Source organism: Cibotium barometz, chromosome 7 (assembly GCF_041138505.1).
Source record: "Cibotium barometz isolate CiBa-2024 chromosome 7, ASM4113850v1, whole genome shotgun sequence".
NCBI classification, from domain to species: domain Eukaryota; kingdom Viridiplantae; phylum Streptophyta; class Polypodiopsida; order Cyatheales; family Cibotiaceae; genus Cibotium; species Cibotium barometz.
In genome coordinates this window covers 12,097,086-12,120,326 of record NC_141052.1, presented here as the reverse complement: position 1 = coordinate 12,120,326, position 23,241 = coordinate 12,097,086, and the positions used below count along the sequence as shown (strand labels likewise).

Below are 23,241 nucleotides of genomic sequence, written 5' to 3'. Positions count from 1 at the left end.
AAGGATTATGTTCTTTTTGAGATAATCTCCACCACCAGCGCAAGGGTAAGTTCAACGACTCCACAATAAGAACGACAAGCCAGGGCACTTTTCTCCCATTGGGTTTTTTCCCTCGGCTATATTTGGTGATTGGCACCACTAACAAATTTTATTCTTTTGTTTTTTCTTTGTTTGTTAATAAAACTTTGTGCAGAGATCTCAGCTTAAGAAGAGCATCAGATACGCCCCTACAGTCCACCTATCGTGCACACAAATTAGGAAGGGGGGAGATATGCTATGCTTACAAAGATCAAGGAGGAGCAATCTGCACAAAATCAGCAATTATTCAAGGCAAACGAACAACATCAACAGGGCACTACAACAGGTGTATGCAAATCTTAATCTTTATTTCTTTAAGTGCTCTTATCTTTCGAATATATGGTTTGCATGTTCACACAATATTGGCTGGCTTGAGTTTTTGATTTGTAGTTAAAATATGGTGAGTGAATTCTAGAGTCTTAGAAGACTTAGTAAAAGATATGTCTATCCAAAGACAGTGTAGGATATATACCAAGGGAGTATGCCAAGTACTTATGTCTTCAAGGTATATTAGTTATCCCTAGTGGTAGTTATCTCTTAGATATGAGCTAGGTGCTACGAGTAATAAAAATTTATGAAAATATACCCTACAAAAATATATATACAAGGTGAATTGCGACATGAAGTGTCTACCGCCATGCGAAGTGCTTGGTAGGACCTGGGGATGTCTCAGCACCTTGGGGCCGATGCCTTGGTTTCCATGGGGTGAACACTGATGTTTAGAAGCTTCAGAAGAAGACCTTTGAGGAATCTATCGCCTTGATAGATGTTGGTAGGACTCGGGGGTACACTATGGGCCCTCAAGACCGATGCCCTCATCTTCAAGGGGTACTCTTTAGGTCATAAAAGAAAGAAAAAGGGTCTGTCGCCCTTGAGATACTTAGCGGTCTTTAGATTCTCTTGGCGGAGGTCTCTTGGCCATTGCTTGGGTCTCATGGGGATAGAAACTTAATCTTTATCACCTTCTATACACATATCAAAAAAGAAAAAAAAAAAAAAACCAAGAGAAAGCTCCAATCACCTTTGCTCATACTTAGGAGTAGGGTTGCCACTTAGGAGTAACTTACATACTGATAGGACATTGAGACTGCGGTCATAACCGGAGGTGTACAACGACACTTGCCTTTGCATAGCATTATCTACTACCTAAGTCTCACTTTGACTAGTTTTTACTCACCTCTTTTAGTACTCATTAAAACTTTAATCAGCCTTGCACTTGTATGCTCACGTGTGTAATTATTATTGCTGATTTTGCTTTTCTTTTCTTTTTATCAATAAAGGACTTTACTCGTATCAATTGTTTTTTGTTGCAGCTCTTGCTACTACCGCGCTCGAGGACGTGCGCAAAATAGGAAGGGGGGAGTGTTGCTTGCAAATGAAGATCAGTACCAGGATGCAACAAAAACGATACTTAGGGCTCTTGAAAAGAGTCCCACTTTGTAGATGAATGTGGGAGAGGGTTTGATAATAATCCCACATGGGGACTTATGGGAGTCCTAGAATTTTTGTATAAAAGGTGGCTCATTTGAGAGCTTAGGTACACTTTGGGCTTAGTTCATGCAAGAGCTCCTTTGAGAGACCTACTCTCCCTCTTCTCCATAGAGGTGAAGACTCTTCTCTCACCCCATCTACATCATTGTATGAGGTAAACCTCTTCATTGAATCATTAGCAATGTCATGAGTCTTTCTCATCCTCTTCTCTAATCATTTTACTCTTATGCATGCTTTTAGTATTTCATTTTTGAGTACATGGATTGATTTGAAGCTTTCATGGAAGCTTGATGCTTGAATGTATGCATGCTTGTAGGAGGATAGGAGTGGAGTGAGGTCTTTCTCTTTGCTTGAGTGCATAGTGATTGTATTCCTCTTGCTTGTATTTGTGAATGAATGGGTGTGTAGGAATGAGGACAAGTTGAGCTTGTGTGTATGCTTAGTCTAGTGTCAAGTGATGGTAGCCATGAGCATTCTCTCCATTTGTGGATAAGCTCTTGTGCACCGGTACGGGTTGAATCCCTAGCTCCGAAAGGGATGCAAATCCCATTGGAGTGAGCTTAGTGTGGATCGTACTCCTCTTACTACAAGAGAGAGAGTTTTCCGTCTCTCCAGACCAAGTATGGTAGTTTGTAGCAGTCAGCTTCATGGAATCACTCACTTGAGGGGGTGAATAGGATGGCACATGGGAAGAGGTTGGGATGAGGGTTTGTGGGAGGGGAGAAACAAGAGAAGTGGTGGTGGTGGGGAATATGGAAGGAAAAGAAGCCGGAATCTGGGAATAAGGTAGAGAAACAGGAAGTTGGGAAGAAGATCCCTGTGAATTTGGGGCTTGGGATCGGGGAGAAGAGAAGAGAATCCCCGAGTGAGAAGAATGACTATGACTAGAAGCCATATCTCCGATAACGCAGCAAAATTCTCCTCTTCAACAAAGCTGATCAGAAAATCGGCAAACTCCTCCTCGAAAGCTGAGTGCAGCCAAGAGAAAGGAAGGAGAAGAAGGGATGGGAGGGTGGGAAACCAAAAGGAGAGGTAAGAAATGACTCCCTTGGGTTAAAACCCTTGATGGGGAGAAAACCAGAATTAGGGTTTAGAGTTCATTCATGGGAGACATACACAGAGAAGCAAGGGAGAGAGAGAGAGAGAGAGAGTTGTGGGGATAAGTCAACTCATGAGGCATGAGTGTGTGACTCCCCTATCACACATGTATATTGCACTAGTACACATAGTGCACTTAGTACATTAAAAGTACTAAGTGTACTATGTACTATAACTTATGGGCTTGTACACACTATAAGGGTGGGCATAACGCCTTTACCCCAACAACCTCCCACTTAAAGGCAAAGTGCCCTTAAATGAAGGAAAAGAAAAAAAATCAGCATGTACATGATAATATACAAGGCCATATCAAGGCTGAAACTGGCCTCATCCAATGCCCATCAAGTGTCTGCAATGAGCAAACCGCTCCGGAGGCAAACTCTTTGTCAACAGATCAGCCGGGTTGTCATCCGTGTGAATCTTAACAAGCTGAATTTGCTTGTTCTCTATCACCTCTCTGATGAAGTGATACTTCACATCCACATGCTTCGTCTTTGCATGAAAGACAGGGTTCTTTGCCAACTGGATGGCACTCTGACTGTCACAATGCAACAATGGAATATCCCCTGTATAGCCCAAATCAACCACTAACCGAGATAGCCATAATGCCTCCTTGCAAGCCTCTGTGGCTGCAATATACTCGGCCTCTGTAGTAGATAAGGCTGTGCACTTCTGCATCCTGGATATCCATGACACAGCACCTCCTGTGAATGTAAATACATAACCGGTAGTAGACTTCCGGTTATCTGGATGACCGGCATAATCCGAATCCGTGTAACCATGCACTAATGCATCCTGTTTGCCAAAGCAAATGCACAAATCCTGTGTGCCCTTCAGGTATCTCATGACACCTTTCACTGCTTCCCAATGCTTCTTGCCAGGGTTGGCCATGTATCTAGAAACCACTCCCACTGCAAATGCAATGTCCGGCCTAGTAGCAACCATGGCATACATGAGACTGCCACAAGCTGAAGCATACGGAATCTTGGCCATATCAGCCCTGTCACTATCCGACTGTGGGCTGTCCATAGCACTGAGTTTCACATATGGAGGCAAAGGAGTACTAGCTTTCTTCCCCCCGTCCATATTGAACCTCTGCAAGACTTTGCCAATGTATTCCTTCTGAGACAAATACAACACATGCTGATTTCTGTCCCGAAGTATCCGCATACCCAAGATGTGATTTGCATCACCCAAATCCTTCATATCAAAGGTTTGATGCAGCCTCTGCTTCAAGGCATCCATCTCTTTACGAGATTTCCCGGCAATCAACATATCATCAACATACAAGATGAGGATCAATAGACTGCCATCCAAAGCTTTCTTGGTGTACAAGCAGTGATCTATGTCACTTCTCCTGAAATCTTGAGATTTCATGAATGTATCAAATTTGTGATACCATTCCCTTGGTGCCTGTTTGAGCCCATAAAGACTCTTTTTCAGCTTGCATACAAGCTTCTCCTTTCCACTTACTGCATAACCCTCTGGCTGCTGCATATATATCTCCTCATGGAGATCACCGTGAAGAAAAGCAGTCTTCACATCCATCTGAATCAAGTCCAGATCATCATGCGCTACCAAAGCCAACACAGCTCTAAGTGTGGTCATTTTGACCACTGGAGAGAAGATCTCATCAAAGTCCACACCATATTCCTGCTTGAAGCCCTTAGCCACTAACCTGGCTTTGTATCTTGGCTTTGCATCTGGTGCAACTTTGAGCCTGTATACCCACTTGCATGGCAAAACCTTCTTGCCTGCAGGCAAAGGCACCAACTTCCAAGTTCCATTTTTATGCAGAGAATCCATCTCTGACTTCATGGCACGCTCCCATAGAGCTTTGTCTGCCCTCTGTAAAGCCTCCTTGTAACATGAGGGCTCCCCATAGTCAGTGAGCATCAAGTAGTCAACCCCTGGAACAAACCTGTCAGGGGCTCTGGAGGGTCTAGTGGACCTCCGTACCCAATGACCATCATTTGCAGGTTGCTGTCCAGCCTGCATATCACCCATTGGTGGCTCCTGTTCCATGCCATAAGGCTGAAATATCATGCCCGGTATCTCCTCCAACTGTGGTATATCCATAGGGATATCTTCTGCCATCTCTGGCTGTCCATTTGGACCATTTTCAGCACCATTTAAGGGCTGGTTTTCCTGCTGTAATGGCTGATTTACAGCCCTTTGTTGTTGTCCATGATGTCCATCATCATCAAAGATGACTCTGCCAGGCTCCTGTTGCCTTGCAGGCTCCTTATACATGCATGTTTCATAAAAAATGACATCATTGCTGCGTATGATCTTTCTATTTATGGGATCCCAAAGTCTATACCCCATTTCACCTCTGTCACCATATCCTAGGAATATGCATTTGTGAGACTTGGGATCAAGTTTGGTGCGCATTTCCCTGCGTATGTGCACGTACGCAACGCAACCAAACACTCTCAAGTGCTTGTATGACGGAGGCTTCCCTGTCCATACTTCTTCTGGCACTTTCCCACCAAGCCTCGTGTTAGGTGACCTATTTATAAGGTGAACGGCTGTCATAACAGCTTCAGCCCAAAAACCATGAGGTAATGCAGCATGTGACAACATAGAACGGACCTTCTCCTGAATGGTCCTGTTCATCCTCTCTGCTGTCCCGTTTTGTGGAGGATCATAAGGAGTAGAGAGCTCCCTCTTGATGCCTTTAGCATCACAAAAGTCCTGAAACTGTTTGGACATATACTCTCCACCATTGTCGGAACGCAAAGCCTTCAGTGTTTTGCCAGTTTGATTCTCAACAAGAGCAACAAACTTCTCAAACACTGAGAATGTATCACTCTTCAAACGAAGAGGATAGACCCACACCTTGCGTGTGGCATCATCAATAAAAGACACAAAGTATTTTGCCCCTCCCAAAGAAAGCTGAGGCATCTCACATACATCTGTATGCACAAGCTCTAACTGAGCATCTTTCTGTCCAAGAGCTTTCTTGTGGGGGCACTGTAGTTGCCTACCATATATACAATGCTCACAAAACTGAAAACTTGAAAACTTTAGAGAAGGCAAGTAACCCAAACGAGACAATTGCTCCATTCCCTTGACACTCATGTGTCCCAACCGGCTATGCCACATAGAAATTTCCGGCAGCTCGGTTGCATTTACATTAGCATGGTGACAAACACCTGCATGCATAAAATAAAGAGTGTCCACCTTAGAGCCTCTGGCAACAACCAGTGAGCCCTTACTAATCTTCCACTTTCCACTACCAAATGTGGTAACATAATCAGCATCATCAAGCTGTCCAGTAGAAAGCAGATTCTTCTTGATCTCAGGCACATGCCTGACATCATGGAGCATAAGCTGTGAGCCATCTGAAAATACAAGCCTTACATCACCTCTGCCAAGAATCTTGCATGCATGGTTATCACCCAAATAAACCACTCCTTCATTGCCAGCAGTGTACCTGACAAACAAGTCTCTGCAACCTGTGACATGAAAGGAGGCACCTGAATCAATGATCCATGAGTGCATACCATGACCACCTGTAAGAAGTGAATGGGCATCAAGTGAAGACGTAAAGAGGACCTCATCCTCACTGCCACCTGCATGTGACACATTGATTTCTTCAATCTTGACTCCACTTTTGCCCTTTGGCTTTACATCTTTGGCTTCATCTTTCTCTTTATCTTTGCCTTTTCCCTTTTCTTTTTGATCATTTTTCCATTTGTAGCATTGTTTCTTGATGTGTCCCTTCTTGCCACAATAATGGCATTCCAAATCCTTTTTGGAGCGAGACTTGCTCCTTCCCCTTTCTTGGCTTTTCCCCCTTTGCTGGGATCTCCCACGTGCATTCATTGCATTGGACTTTCCAACAGAGTTGTTTTTCCTGTTCATCTCTTCTTGAAGAAGAGCACCCTCAACATCTGCATATGACAGCATAGCATGCGAATTGCTAGTGGCTGTCCTGAATGTGTCCCAACTCTCTGGCAAAGTGCATAACAAAAAAGTGGCTTTGAACTCATCGTCCATTGCCAACTTTTGATTAATGACCTGGCTGACAATACCATTAAACTCATTTAAATGGGCTGTCATAGACGCCCCTTCCTTCATCTGAAGACCTATGAGTTTCTTCAACCAATACACTTTGCTTGAGGCACTTTGTTGGGCATACAAGTCCTGCAATCTCTGCCACATTCCCCAAGCTGTCTTCTCTTCACGAATGCTGAAAAGTAATGAGTCTGACACAGACAACATGATAGTAGATCTTGCCAGCTCATCCATATCTTCCCACTCTTCAGCAGTAAGAGAAGCGGGCATCACACCCCTTTCTTTGATAGGCTTGTGCTGCTTTTTCTGAAGCAACACATTGTAGCACTGGGTTTGCCAAATATCATAATTATGCGAGCCTTCAAGCTTCTTGATGTGAAGCAATGAAGAGCTCTCACCTGTGGTTGCCATAGCAAAATGCAACCTGTAAATGCCTGACTCCCTGCAAATGTGCAAACACTGCACCCAAAATGTGCAAACACTGCACCCAAAGCACACAAAGTGCTCACAAATGTTCTCCCAAGCTTTATCTCCCACTGCGGAAGCAAGAATGCAACTTTTCTCCCACTTTATGTGATGAAAACACCAAAATCTGGTTGCTGCAGATTTTGGACAGCACCTTAAATGTGCTCTTTTGCCCTTCCAAAGTACTGTACAGCAGTACCAAGTGCTCACCAATGATGTACCAAACCTGTACCGGCAATTTCAGCAGCTGAAATTGAATCTTTTGGTCACTCAAAACAATGTACAGCCATGCCAAAACATGCACGAAGCTGTGCCAAATTTGTACCAGCCGGTACAGTAGCAATAAATGCTCTCCTGGCTGTCCAAATGAGTAAAAATCAGACTTTTACAGTCCCGAACACTGCATAAAACAGTCCCGAACAGAAATTGGGCAAAAGCCCCTTGACTGCAAGCTGATTTTTGAGGATTCAAGGCATAAATGTCTTGCCTGCTGCTTTGCCAAGCTCAACAAGCATACAAACTTGAAAAGCCCCTTGATTTGAGATCAATTTCTGATCATGCATGGTACATTGACGCACATGAAGGCATCCAGAGTGTTCACGATGCTTCCCCCTGGCAACATATACATCAAATACATGAAAGCCCCTTGATTTACAGGCACATTGAGTGCTTGTAAGGCATCAACACATTATCCACAGCATCAAATGCGATTGCCTGCATGCAAATCAACCAACTCGGCACAAAAGCCCCTTGATTTGCACTGCAATTTGCTGCAATTTTGCCCAAATGTGCGATTTTTCACATCATACAGCATGTATGAGTGCTTAATTGCACAATTACATCAAAAGCCCCAAATTTCGACATCCAATTTCTTGCAAATTGATCCTGATTTGACCAATTTCCTGCAAATTTATCCTGATTTGACCAATTTCCTGCAAATTTATCCTGATTGTGACCAATGTCACCCAATTTTGCCAATTTTGCTCAAAAATTGAGCAATTGGGCACCTGTACCTGCTCAATTGCTTGAATTGATAAGAAATTCGCAAAAAATTGAAGGCAAATACCTCTGAAATTTTTGAATTTCTCTGATTTGCAGGTTGATTTCTGTTGCAGAAGGGGGGGGGCTTGATGAATATGCTGCTGCTGTATTGATGCAGGCAGGCCAAGGCTTCTCCTAGCTGCTTTGCTGAAGGAGACTAAGATGCAGAAAGAGTGCCTTCGATTATGTTTCCAGACGAGTAGGTGCTGTTGGCCGACTTGAGGAGAGGCGCAATTGATTCGGCATGGCGGCTTCAAGATCCAAGCTGAGCTGGGAGGACACGGGAGCCTCCTGCGTGCGGGCAGTCGCGTAGCTGTTCCAGTTCGCCAGTTGAACGCCCAACGCTCAGCGCCACGTTTATGAGCGCCACCCGCCTAGCGCCATGCCTGAGTTCGCCCAGTCTATATGACGGGCTCCGCTCAACGCTAATACGCTGAAGGGCCTTCGCCTAGTGCCTTCTACGCCCAGCGCCAACGCCTTCGCTCACTTGCCTACGTGTCCGCTTGGGTATTCTTGCTGCCGCCCAGCGCTGAAGTGCTACGTCGCCTAGCGCCAGTGGGCAGCCCAGCGCTACACGCTTGTAGTCGACTCTGTATTGCTCGACTGCTCACACTCGACCTTCGCTTCTCACGCTGAAGGGCCAGCGCTCACCACGTTTAATTGCTCCACGTACCAGTTGATGGAAGCAGGCGACCTGCAGTTGATTGAAGCAGGCGACGAGCAGTTGATGGAAGCTGAATACGACCAGAACAGACTGAGGGAGGGACCACTAAGCTCTGATACCAGTTGATGGGGAGAAAACCAGAATTAGGGTTTAGAGTTCATTCATGGGAGACATACACAGAGAAGCAAGGGAGAGAGAGAGAGAGAGAGTTGTGGGGATAAGTCAACTCATGAGGCATGAGTGTGTGACTCCCCTATCACACATGTATATTGCACTAGTACACATAGTGCACTTAGTACATTAAAAGTACTAAGTGTACTATGTACTATAACTTATGGGCTTGTACACACTATAAGGGTGGGCATAACGCCTTTACCCCAACAACCCTGTTGTTGTAGCACCAAAATACGGGGCTAAGATCTGAAAACGCAGATCTCAGGCTGAAAACGCAGCACCTCTGTGGAAAACGCAGCACCTCTGTGGAAAACGTAGCTCCTCAGTGGAAAAACGCAGCTCCTCAATGGAAAACGCAGGTCCACAGCAGAAAACGCAGCTCCACAGCAGATGTAGATGCGGTGGATCTTTGCCTACAGCAGTAGATGTAGAAAACGCAGGTCCCTTTGCAACACTAGGCTCTGATACCATGAAAGAATGGCTGTAAATCAGAAAAAACAGCAAATAGATCTTGCAAAGAAGCACATGTGCAAAAGAACTGAAGTAGAAAACTTGTTATCTGCTGAAGTAGAGCACGAGGGCTGCCCGTAGGTGCATACAACCAACAGCAATGGCTGAATAATGAAGTGCTAATGATGCTAACCCAAGCCACCTATTTATAGGTTGGACAAGAGCTGGTCGGCCAGCATAAAAACAGTGGGCTGGCCGACTATGCAAAAAATACTAGACTAATGTCTAAAAAAATAGACAAAAATAGCAAAAAATATTTAAAATAAGATGAATGCATGGCCTCATAAATCTGGCCAGATACAGCATGAAATATGTACATATATGCCCAATCTGGAGATGATAATGCCAACACCCCAAGCCTTGAAGCTAGTCTTGTGTACGTGTAGCACACGGTAGATACACACTGTGCACATGACATACTCCCCTTCCTCTAAGAGCTCACTCCTGAGCTCACTAAAAACCCAGGGTAATCCCTATGAAGGGTAGTTAATGTCTCCCATGTAGCGTCCTCCTCAACACGATCCTTCCACTTGATCTTGTATTCCGTGAGAAGTGTATTACGTAATCGTCTTTAACAAAATCCAAGGATCTTTTCTGGTTTGTGTGGAACAAATGTCATGTCCTCGACATCTATGATTTCTTGAGGAGTAACTAACTGGTCTGTTCCACCCAGTACTTCCTTAAGTCTACTGACATAAAATACGAGATGAACTTTCACATGAGAAAGCAAATCCACTTCATATGCAACTGAACCAATCCGTCGTGTAATACGAAATGGTCCACAGTATCTAGGGGATAATTTTGGAGATCGACCTGTCCGTAAGGTCTCGAAATCTTTCGGAACCTGGAAATACACCATCGTTCCTTTAGAGAACTCTCTTGGTGAATGGTGTCTATTAGAATAAAATCTGTCTCTGTCTTGAGTACTTCTAATAGATTCCTTCACAACTTATAACATTTCTTGCATATCTTGCAAAAAATTACGTGCTGCATCATGCTGAAGTCCTGAAAATCCCATTGTAACAGGTGATCTAGGTTGAAAACCATACATAAGCATGAAAGGACTAAAACTTGTACTCGTATGCTTAGTACTATTATATGCAAATTCTAACATAGGAAGATAATCCTCCCATGAACTCTGTTTTTTGGAGACATATGCTCGAAGCATATCCTCCAAAATCTGATTAACTCTTTCAATTTGGCCATCAGATTGAGGATGATATGAGAAACTCAAATTCAAAGTTGTTTCCAACCTCTCAAAAACAAGTCTCCAAAAATCACTTGTAAACTTAGAGTCCCTATCACTAACTATGTCCTGCGGTAACCCGTACAGTCTAAACAATTACTCGATAAACTGCCTTGCTAATTGCATAGCTGTAATGGTCTTCCGTGTCGGTAAAAATCTAGCCATTTTTGTCAAGCGATCCACCACAACCCAAATAGAATCGTGGCCTTGACGTGTTCTTGGCAATCCAGTAATAAAATCCATGGAAATACTTTTCCATTTATTACCCGGGATTTGCAAAGGATGCAACATCCCAGTCTGTCTAAAGCGTTCAGCTTTATTTGCTTGACAAACTTGACACTTGAGGACATAATTTTCTACATATCCTTTCATCTTTGACCAATAAAAAGTGTATTTCACTAAAGCTAATGTCCTGTGTATCCTAGGGTGTCCAGGAGAAGGGGCGTCGTGACACTCCTTAAGTATCTTGGACCTAATATTTGGGATCTGTGGTACACAAATTTTGTCATTACGGAATAGTAAACCATTCCGAATCATCCATTGACCACCTGTAGCTTGAATGGTAGGCTGCTCAATCATCAAGTCTTGGTCAATCAATGAGCTCCCGTCTTGGATCTTCTGCCAATATGGACCAAAATAACTATCAATCTTGTAAAGCCCTCTCAATGACTGAAATAAGTCGGTAGAAATCTTGGTGAACGACAAAGTATTCACCTCTCTAATTCGACTAAGCGCATCTGCGACACTATTCATGGATCCCTTTCGATAACGAATCTCAAAATCAAAATCTTGCATTAACTTAGCCCATCGAGCTTTCCTTTCTCTCAAATCATCTGCATCACACACATACTTGATTGAATGATGATCAGTCAATACTACAAACTTGGAGCCATATAAATAATGTCTCCAAACCTTGACAGCGTGAATGATAGCATAAAGCTTCTTCTCAAGGGTTGGCCAACGAGATTCTCGAAAGCAACAGGTCTACCATCTTGGAATAGAGCAGTCCCGATTGCATAGTCATTGGCATCAGTCTCAAGAACATAAGGTCGACTAGGATCGGATAATGCTAAGATAGGTGCTTCCTTGACTTTATCTTTCAAAAGTCTGAAGGCCATATCCAAATCGTTATTCTAAGTGATAGGCTGATTCGACTTACATCCACGACCTTTCAACAAGTCGATCATTGGTAGTGTGAGTTGAGAGTACTCTCGTACAGACTTCCGAAAACAAACAACAAAACTGAGAAAAGAACGAAGTTGTTTCATAGTCTGCGGTATAGGCCAAGCCAGAACCTTCTAAACTCGGTCATAGTCAATGCTCAACCTGTCTCTAGTGATCTTGTGTCCCAAGTAAATGATTTCTGTCATAAAAAACTCACATTTACTTAATTTAGCATATAGTCGTTTCTGTCTTAAAATAGTTAAGACAATCGTGAGGTGTCTAACGTGATCCTCAAGAGTATGACTATATATTAAAATATCATCTAGGAACACAACCACAAATTTTTCCAAATGTTCACGAAAAAGATCGTTCATCATTTGCTGGAAAGTGGCTGGAGCATTGGTTAACCCAAAAGGTAATACGAGAAACTCGTAATGGCCATACCTAGTCCGAAAGGCGGTTCTTTCGACATGCCTTTCATGAATACGTATCTGGTGATAGCCAGTACGTAAATCTATCTTTGTGAAATACTTCGCTCCGGCTAGCGGGTCAATCAGATCATCTGATCTAGGGAGAGGATAAAATTTCTTGATTGTCAGCTTGTTCAATCTCTTGTAATCTATATACATTCTCCAGGTGTTGTCCTTCTTTCTCCTGAGTAACATAGGTGCACCTCAAGGTGATTTACTTGGATGGATCTGGCCCATCCTCAAATAATCTTCGAGTTGTTTGGCCAACTCATCTTCCTCAGCTTGGCTCATCCTGTCATGTGGAATACTAAAAGGTTGAGCACCAGGGACCAGGTCAATACGATGATCTACTGTCCTTTCCGGTGGTAAGCCTGATGGCAGTTTCTTAGGAAATACATCTTGAAACAAATCAAGTATCTTCTTTAATTCGTTGCTTTCAAACGCACTTAATTCATTAACATCCATAGTAGGTATGAGAAATGAAGAAAGTGCAATCAAGACACAATGGAAAGCATTTTACAAAGAAGAATCCTTTATATTTCCAAAATCAATTGTATTTACAAGAGGTCCTTGAGAGGGATGTATACAATCACCTAAGATACAATACTGGGTGTTCCTATGTTCAAAAGAAAAAGTATGACTAGACCAATCTATCTGGATCTGAAGAGTCTTAAACCACTCAATCCCTAATAACAAGTCTACATGCTCTAGATTCATAATATAGCACTCCAGAGTATCTTCATAGTCCTAAATCCGGATTGGTAGCTTCTCCACCTTTCGATCCCATACTTGCTGACCCGCAGATAGGCGTACTTCATAGGTATGATCGCTAGGTGTTGTGTCAAGACCCGATTTCTGCACAAGTTTGTAATTAACAAAGTTGTGTGAGCTGCCAGGGTCTAGAAGAATATATATTCTATAGCCATTCACTTCTCCATAAACTCGGAGAAATCATGCAAGCCAAAAACTTTAGAGTTGAACATGCAATCAAAACATGAACTGGGCGAGGAAGTACAATAATTGAAGTATCTGTTAAAGACAATTGGTTAGCTGCCTTTGGCTTGGGTCCTGCGTTGGTCTTTACACCCTTCTTCTTCGGGCACTCGTTACGCGCATGTCCTTTTTCTTTGCAGATGAAACAACATTCCTCCTTCTTGAGCTTCAAAGCCTTGAGGAGACGGTTTTTTTTTTGTTGGTGTCGAAGTAGAATTCTTCGAAGGTTGGTCCGAAGACTTTCCTTTTGTCGTGCTAGCCATTGCTGCGGAGAACTTTCTTTTGTGCTTGTTTCCCTGCTCGGTCACGGGTTTAGATTTGGAAGAGACCATTGTATCATCATAGATATGAGCGGAATGAATGGCCTCGTCCAAAGTTTTGCATTTGTTGTTTTTAATCTGTAAACGTACGAGTCGGGTAAACCAGCTACGAAGAAACCCAAAAGAGTAGTGGAATCCATCTTTGTAGCTTTCATCTGCAAGTCCCTAAATTTCTGTAGATAGACCTCATAAGTGAGGTTCTGCGAGGTCATGGTCAAACTGGCAAACTGAGCAACGACATCGTAATCATCCTCTTTCTTGAGGAATTCTTTCTTGAAGACTTCTTCGAATTGTGCCCAGGTTGTTGGTAAGTTCCACCAAAGCAAAGCTTTGTCTGAGAGGAAACCTGCTGTTAACTGGATCTTTTTGACATCGTCATATGGATGAAACTGAAAATGGACCTGCCACTTATGTAGCCAAGTGTCCACTATCTCCTTGGTACGCTGCTTTTGCTCGCCCCTAAACTGTTCCGGAGTAATATTGGGGCCTAAAGCAGATGCCAAAGTATCCATACCTGAAAGAGTAGATAGGGTAGTGGTCAATAAAGAGATGGAGTTCTGTAAAGCCTGCATTTGCGTAGCGACTTGTGCTTGACGTTTTGAGAAAGAAGCTTCGAGAGCAACTTTAAACTCTTGAAAACCAGATTTTGAAACAAAATCGTCGAAAAGATCGCCATCGGTGGTTTCCGTAGCCGGCAAGTCTTCACGTTCGGGAACGGGTTCCATCTTCGATTCTTGGGTCGACATCTAGAAGAGGGCAAGATGAGAGAATGCTTCGCCTTGTACTAAGAAGAGTGCTAGAGAGCTTGAGAGAGGTGTGGCAAGCATAGTCACAAGGGAACGTCGTTCCAAGCTCTTGGAACGGGGGAACGCGTTCCATAGAGATAGTCGTTCCCGTTCCCGTTCCAAAATGGCACCGCAGACCATGTAAGAAATATAAGTGAACTATGTATCATGTAGAACACATCTATGCATTATCATGGCCACTACTGAGATGGTTTGAGGTTCTTTCTTTACTATGCCTCTTTCCAAAGCATTTACAGATATATAAAGTAAATTTATAAACACATTTATGCAATGATGTGGCGTTCCCGATTCCGTTCCCTTTTATTCAAGCTTTTCGTTCCCGTTCCAAACAATCATCCGTTCCCCAAAACGTTCCCGTTCCCTTGTGACTATGGTGGCAAGAAGCCTCCTTGAGGGGAATTTATAAGCTTCCCCAAAAGCATATGTAGCTTTTGCTTTTGTATGTAAATAAATATATATATATATATATATATATTCTTTAAAAAAACACCCATGAAGCAAGGCATGGGGTTTTTAAACCCCTTTTTCTAAGGTTCATAAAAAAAACGAAAGCAAGGCGTGGAGGTTTAAAAAAAAAAAACGAAAGCTAAATTTATTAAAAAAAAAAACTCCACTCGGCGACTGTGCTTTTCGCGTGTTTCTGCAGCATCCTTAGCCCCGCCTTCATGCCACCCGTCGACTACTTGCCTGCCTACGTGTACCATCCACCTGTTTGCACCGACTAGAGTGACGCCTGTGCGTCCATACTCGCCCGCCTGTGTGTACCAGCCTGCCTGCGTGCACCACCCGTCAGCCTGTGTGTACCACCCACCTGCGACGACTGGTGCAGACTCATGCGGCTGGCGTCTTCGCTAATGTGGGTTGCCCAGCCACTGAGGCGCCACACAGCTACATCCACACAGGCGATACAGCCATCGCTACCTCTCTCTCTCTCTCTCTCTCTCTCTCTCTCTCTTTCTCGCTTACATATTTACAGCCGACATGCTTTTCACCACTTCTCTCTCTTTCTCAAACTGTTCACACAGTTGAAAAAACACACAATCCTTCTTCTTGCTAAGCAAAACAACCCTTAACAAGACCATATCCCCCATCACGAGTTCCAACAATGTAAAAAAAAAACATGCTGAATCTGAAAAAACAGCAATATGTACAGAAAAACAACAATCTTCTTGAACTCATACCTTTTCTTTGACCTCTTTTTCTCTACCTACCGACTTGCTCGTTCTCGAGGCTTGCTCTGATACCACTGGCAAATCCCCATAGGATCACCTTGTAGAACGCTCCTGGTACAAGACTCGAAACCTGCAAAACAAACCAAGCAACGTGAAGGGGTGTAGGCTTGAATCACCTCCCAACCTTGACAGCCGTGGGCAAGCCCACAAGTCTTGGCTGTCCCCACCGAGCCACGAGTTGAACTATCTAGTTGGACGTGCCGACCAATCTCTACCTCGTGACGTCCCATACCGCCACGAAGCTACCCTTGCGGGCCTCGAGATTGCTGCCGGCCTTGGCTGCATAAAGCAGGTGCATGTCTGCGCTAGATCTAGGCTCCTGACTATAGAGCTCTCACAAAGACACAAAGACACGCGAGACTCTATGAACTATTGACTAACCGTGGCCACCCTTTTATAGGCTCTTGGCCGGTCATCGGGCGTCCACACTTGGGCGCCCGCTCGTCCATACTTGGGTGCCCGCCCGTTATTCTATCCCTAGCCCAGCTCGCCAATCAGCCTGCCTAGCTCCAAGCTTCCCTAAGCCTTGAAGCTAGTCTTGTGTGCGTGTAGCACACGGTAGATACACACCATAGTTTTTTTCATACTCGTATGGAAAATATTCCATACTTCCGTATCCGTATGCGTATGGTCGCGTATGGTCACGTATTGAAAAACTTTTCATACTCCAGCCAAAAAAGAAAATGTTTTGCATCTTCTCTAGACATAGAGATTAGTTGTCAATGTGTGAAAGTCATGACGGATGAAACATGGTTAATTTGTGAAAACTATGATAGACCATCTATCATGGCTTTCACATACTTCAAGTCTCTCATGGTTCACTTATTTGAAAATGGCATGTCTACCCTTTAATTTAACACGTATGGAATTTCTCCAAGGTTTGAACCATACGTATTTCATAGTTCCAGACTCATACACGTATGTCGTATGGTTGCCGTATGAAAAAACTATGCCTACAAGTGACAGGTTTTGGCATTTGCCCACTCCACTCCCTAGTCCCTACTTATGTAACATGTTACATGATACATCATTGATCATACATGTATGATGTAAACAAGTTACAGTAATATAAAGTCCGGAGTTTGGATTCTGGCTCTACATCATTTATGTTTTTTCTAATCCCAAAATCTTTGCAGTTTCAAGTTTCTTTGGTTTTTTTTTGTCATATGTAGCATGTTTTTCCTTAAATTTAGGGTGTCGTATGGTATCCAACGTATGGAATTTCTTGGGAGTGTGAACCGTACTTTTTTTCGTACTTCCATACCCGTATGCGTTTGCCGTATGGTTGCCGTATGGAAAAACTATGATACACACTGTGCACATGACATCATGTTTGCCCATCTGTGCTCTACTTGGGTTTGGGTAAGATCATCCCCTAGGTATATCTTCTCTTGTTGGAGAGCCATCGGTGTATCCATGAAGGCCTCTCAGTTAGCAAGGTCCAAGAATTTCAAGATGAGGGGGTGCTCCCGTCAGGTGTCGTGTCGTCCCACATGCCATGTGTCCACATAAGGGGTCCCTTCCACTTTGAGTTTCTTACATAGGGCTAGAGCGTCAGTCTTGGGGGATTCCCCCTTCTTAAGTCCTGTCACCCTCACACGAAGAGCGCAAACTGTTGGGAATCAAGGTCTTACCTGTGTGTGTGAGGCTTCTAAGCCTGGATAAATGTGTGGTAACGTGTGTGTGTGTGTGTGTGTGTGTGAACAATCTCTAACAAGGAGTAAACACTCACTTAAATGTTTGTGTATTTGTGTGTGAACCACCTCTTAGAGGGGCATGCATAATATCGAGATAATATGTGTGTGATATAAGCAGTGATGCCAGTAAGAGGAACCTTTGTACTTATAAAGGTACATGTACTTCATGGAAGAATTAACTAATATCTATCACATCATTTGTTCTTTCTCTACTTATTGCTTAAGTATTGCGGTCCACGCTTTCTCCATCTCTTGCTTTGAGGCCACTAAACCTTCGTGCAGTTTGTTTTTCAGGCTTTCAACCTCCAAGGTAAGGGAGGGATTAATTTCCCCTTCTCCCTTCATCTGTGCTTTGCATACATGTAGATCCTCCTTGAGGTCTTCAACTTGTGCTTTCAACTTTCCCACTTTGGTCACATGGGCTTCCTTGAGCTCTTTAATTTCCCTATCTTGTGTATCTTCTTGGCTTATCAAGATGTCCCTGATAACTTTCAGCCCGTCTTTCGCCTATCCGCCTAAGGGGTGCTTATCTAGCTTCTCCGAGCTAGCGAGCATGTGTTTCTCCATCTTGTCAATGATTATGTTTAGTTCTGAATGCAGGGCCCTCCCATTTCTAGGATCTCTTCATCTTGGAGAGAGAGAGAGAGAGAGGATTATGTTGGGGTGGGTGAGTGGGAAAACGGATGAGGATGGATGGTCATGCGCAGCGCAGCACGGGCAGAACAGCAGTGCGGCGCGGAGGGAAGAGCGCCTGTTCGGAACATAGTAGACATGTGCGGTGCATGGAACAGAGCAGCCCGGATAGAAGAGCACCCCGAGAGAGAGAGAGAGAGAGAGAGAGAGAGAGAGAGAGAGAGAGAGAGAATTTTATTAACGTGTACTAAAGATCCGATGGGCCTATGAGACCAAAAGTGTTACATATGTTCCATGTGTAAATTATGAACGTAAACATGGAAACATAACAAAGCCAAGAAAAGAAGGCGTGCGTACTACAAGCTAATTAATTTTACAATTATCCTGACTTTTTGGTATCTCTCTTTTGTAGAGCCGGAAGGATGTGGAAGGGTCACTTTTTGTTGTGAAAAGGTGAGTTTACACTTCATTTGCTCATGATTAGGGTGTGAATGAGTTGTCTATTTTGTTTCACCTTTGGGGTGGGGCGCAGGAGGACCAAACCTCGTTTTCAGTTTATTGTCATGAATAGGCGGAGCACAGGTATGCTGCTTTGAAGGTCTGAAATATTCATTTGACACTTGCATGGTCAACCTGCCAACTTTGTCTTATTGACTCTTGAGTGGTGGTTCTTTCTTGTAGAGAATTTGGTGGAGGATCTGCTTGATGAATTTGAGTGTGAGGTGCAACTCCCGTATTTGCTTTATCGCAATGCAGCTCAAGAGGTTAATGGCATTTGGTTCTACAACTCCCGAGAGTGTGAAAAAGTTGCAAGCCTATTTTCAAGGTAACTATTGTTTTCTTCTTCCAAGAGTAGATCCTTCTTTTAGTTAAAAGAAAATCTGCCTAAAGGCGTAATACAACCCTGTCCATGACGCTAAGAGAACTGAAAAAAATGCAGGGGAGGCTCCCTCTGTGGTTGGCCGCTCTTGGAGGGAGACTACATCATAGGCAGAGAGAGTGAGGGGAGCGCCAAACAGGTGGCTTGTGATGCCAAATGATTGTGCCCTCTTTTTGGATGAACAAGGGTCCGGTGCTCCAGGTACAAAAGAAGACTGCCTGCACCACTGTCTCTGCATGCGCAGTGAGTCCCTTGCCAAGCGCTCCAGACTTCTCCGCATGGGGTGAATGAGATCAACCCATATAGCTCAAATGGTCTCCACTGGGGGAGTGGACTTGCCTGCAATAGTCTTGCTACAGCGTGCTTGCAATATGTGCCAGGCCGCAAGGCTGCATATGAGCTCTCAGTGCTAGCATGTGCCAGTCTCCAGGGTCTAGTGTGGGACGGGGGCTGTTGCGTTGGTGCAAGAGCATGAGGGCTAGGTTTTCTCCATCATCCTCATAGAAGAGTGCAGGCCTGGCCTCCACCTGCCATGCAATTGGCTCCCAAGTAATTGTGCGGGCAGTGGTAGGAAGTGAAGAGACGGAGAATGCGCCATCAAACATGTTGGGCCGACCTTCCCTCCCCCTTGGAGTATTTCATTATCCAAGGAGAAATATAACATGTACAAGCTTTGAGAGCCTTACTCTCTCCTCATGGGAGATACCGGATTATCCATATACAACCATAAATTAAGGCTATCCAGCATGTCCTTCCATAGGCGCACAAACATGTATAACAACCCATATGGCTCTTCCACAAGCACATAAACTTGTAAACGACTCCATTTGGCTCATTCATGAGCTCATAAACCTGTAAACCAGCCCACGCGGCTCATCCATAAGCGCATAAACCAGTATAACAGCCTGTATGTCGTATGTATAAGCGCCAAAACCTGTAAAACAGCATGTATATTGCATAAAACCAGAAATTGCAACAAGATTTTGGACTGTTTTGCTGAAAAACAGCCATCCAGGGTGTGCAAGATGGTATAGAGTAGTGAAAATCATCTTCCCCAAGCTGGATATGGTTATGGTGAGCTTAGAAATGAAGAGAAATGGTGAAAAATCAGAGTTTTCAGCCTCCAAAAACTTGCCTGAAGCTCAAACTCGCCCAAGAGATAACTCTCTCATGTTCAAAATAAGCAAGAAAATGCTACAATGCCATGTGTAGAGCTCATGTTCAAAATAAGCAAGAAAATGCTACAATGCCATGTGTAGAGCTGAATTGACAAGTGTGAGGACACTTGTCTCACTTTTATTGTAGCATGCGCCGAGCTAGGACCCTATAAAACAACGAAGCCTTTCTTTAAACTTGAGTTTAGAACCATGGATCTCTTTGATTTCCCATAGCTTACGCTTGTACATGTGCAAACCCTATCCCTAACCTACAAGTATGTAATGCTCCTCAGACTCGATTTCCCGGAGTATTACATAGACGGCATACCTGTCTGTCTCGTCGGATGAAAAATCTTCTTGCTTTTTGGCATACATGCTATGAGTCGTGCCACATGTGAACATGGGCTAACCAACGACACTTTTCTCCCTTTGGGTTTTTTCCCTTGGATATCTTGAAAGGACATCACCACTTTTATTGTATTTTGATATTATGGAGTTGACTTTCTAGCTCCACACATTCCAATGCAATCCATTGTGTGAGCATCACTATTCTCTTTGTGCTTGCTTGCTGTTACTGATTCTGTGTGTGTGTCTGTTTGGAACCCTAACCCTAATCTGTGATGACAGGCTTGGGCCAACAGTGGTATCAAAGCCACTTCTCCTTGTCGCCCTATTGTCCGTCTAGTGCGACCACACGTTCCGTCCAAATGCATGTGCAGTTTCCTTCCGGCGTCCCCAGCTCTATCGATTGCACATTCCTTCTGTCCATCTGCCTTATCACTGGCAGTTGCGTCTGCTTGCTATCCACCGCCAGGCCTGTCACTCTCTGCCCGTTTTCACCTCCGCGAGCGGGCAGCACTAGTGCGCAGAGGATTGCTGCCGCCCGCTAGTCAATGATGCTCACCTACGTGCCACTTGACAGAAGTTCGAGTTCCGCTGGTTCGCCGTCGTCGTCGTCGCCGTCCTCGTCCATTTGTCATTCTGCTTCTCGTTGTCGCCCATGCTCCCTGTCTCCGCTGAAGTTCGCCGTCGCCCAAGCTGCTTGTCTCTGTTGCTCGTTTGTGATCGGGCGACCCCCTCACCTCAGGCAGCCACCCCAGAACCAACAGTGGTCTGGTATTTGATTTTGGGTTCATTTCATGGGGCTTTTGTGAATTACTTGCTTCATTGCAAAATTTAGATATAGGCAACAAAACAAGGCAAGATTTGGTGCAGGGTTAAGTGAAAATTTGGGAATTTTTCAAAATTGGTGCTTAAATGCACAATTGCAGTTACAGGACACAGACAAATTTGGGGCTTTCCTAAAATCAGTGCTTAATCACACAATTAAAGCTCATTGGTACACAGATTTTTGGGGCTTTTGTGATTTGTATTGGGGACACATTTGCACAGGACCTTGTGGTTGCCTGGCATTGCACTGCGGTGCGTTGGGATTTTGCCTGTAGGTGTTTTTTGCAACATATTTGGTTGCACGCGTTTGCATACCTCTTGGTAAAGAGATTTCAGCATTATTGGCTGGTATCGGAGCAGAATCGAAAGAGTTGGTTGCCTTGTTACTACAGGAGGAGCAGAATCGGAAGAACAAATCTTCCGTCATGCGTGGCAATGATGGGGCTTTGTTTAAAAAGCTTATGGCTGCAGCCTGCCCCTGAAGGGAAATGGGTAACATGGGAAAACAATTCTTCTTATCCAGTTCAGGGGGTTGATGAGGTGATCCTCACAAGAGCAGATGGTGCAAGACTTATGTCTTCCAGATGTATTGTATGTGCTTGGAATTAAGAAGAATTTGCTGTCTATCTCCTCTTTTGCTAAAAGAGGATATGCAACGAAATTTGAGGGCGACAGGTGCATAGTGAAAGGCTGTGAAGGTGGCTTTGCAGTGGTCACTTTCGGCACATTGTACCATGGGTTATATCAGCTTGACAGGTTTGACAGGAGAGAGCATGATGCTCATGTGGTTACCACTCTTACACTTGCCATGCAAGAGGTAGAATTGTGGCATGCCAGGTTTGGGCATGTAAATTATGACAGTTTGATGCTATTGCAAAGGCACAAAATGGTACAGGACGTGCCTCACGTAAAACTGCCACCAAAACATGTATGTGAAAGATGCATATTGGGTAAAATGTTGAGAAATGCATTCCCAAAAGATAGATCAACAAGGGTCGTTTGGACATTACAGCTTGTGCACAGTGATGTGTGATCCTATGTGGACACCATCTATTGGAAAGTATCTATACTTTGTAACCTTTATCGATGACTACTCCAGATTTGCTTGGGTGTATCTCTTGAAAGAAAAATATGATGTATTTGCATGTTTTCAGCATTTTGTGGCACAGGCTTAAAATCAAACAGGTTGCAAAGTGGAGGCCCTTTGTGCAGATCGAGGGGGGGAATACATGTCCATTGCTTTCAAAGCTTTTATGGCAGAAAAGGGAATAAAGCATCAATGCACGATGCCATATTCTCCTCATGAAAATGGTGTTGCCGAGAGAAAGAACAGGTCATTGATGGAAATGGGAAGATGCATGGTTAAAGGGAGAGGCTTGCTTCACAAATTTTGGATGGAAGCAATCATGTGTGCTACACGTGTTGAATAGATGTCCACCCAGAGCATTAAAACCATAACGCTATATGAGGCCTGGCATGAAAGTTGATCACATTAGAGTTTTTGGTGTATAGCTTATGCACATATACCTCAGCAATTGGGAGGTAAGCTTGATGACAAAGCAGCTAAGTGCATATTTGTGGGTTACAACGGTGGTAGTAAAGGTTACTGTCTCTTTAATCCTTCCGCACAAAGGATTTTGGATAGTAGAGACGTCGTGTTTGCTAAAAATTTAGACCAGCCATTGGCTGAATTTTTTGGACAGCCACCTTCAGGCCCACTTAACCCTAACCCTAATCTATGAGACAGGCTGCCACATGTGAACATGGGCTAACCAAGGGCACTTTTCTCCCTTTGGATTTTTTCTCTTGGATATCTGGTGTGAAAGGACACCACAACTTTTATTGCATTTTGATATTATGGAGTTGACTCTCTAGCTCCACACATTTCAATGCAATCCATTGTGTGAGCATCAATCACTATCCTCTGTG

The 23,241-nt window shown here is 43.9% G+C and overlaps 1 pseudogene across 1 annotated transcript in view; it reads left to right on the top strand.

The window, feature by feature from the left end:
* Window positions 1–23,241, top strand: part of LOC147636688 (mRNA-decapping enzyme-like protein) — an 81,501-nt pseudogene that overhangs the window by 43,646 nt on the left and 14,614 nt on the right. The window contains exons 3-5 of the transcript XR_015266195.1: window positions 18,518–18,558; window positions 18,638–18,687; window positions 18,787–18,931. The product of XR_015266195.1 is annotated as an mRNA-decapping enzyme-like protein (transcript). The remainder of the gene's footprint in view (window positions 1–18,517; window positions 18,559–18,637; window positions 18,688–18,786; window positions 18,932–23,241) is intronic.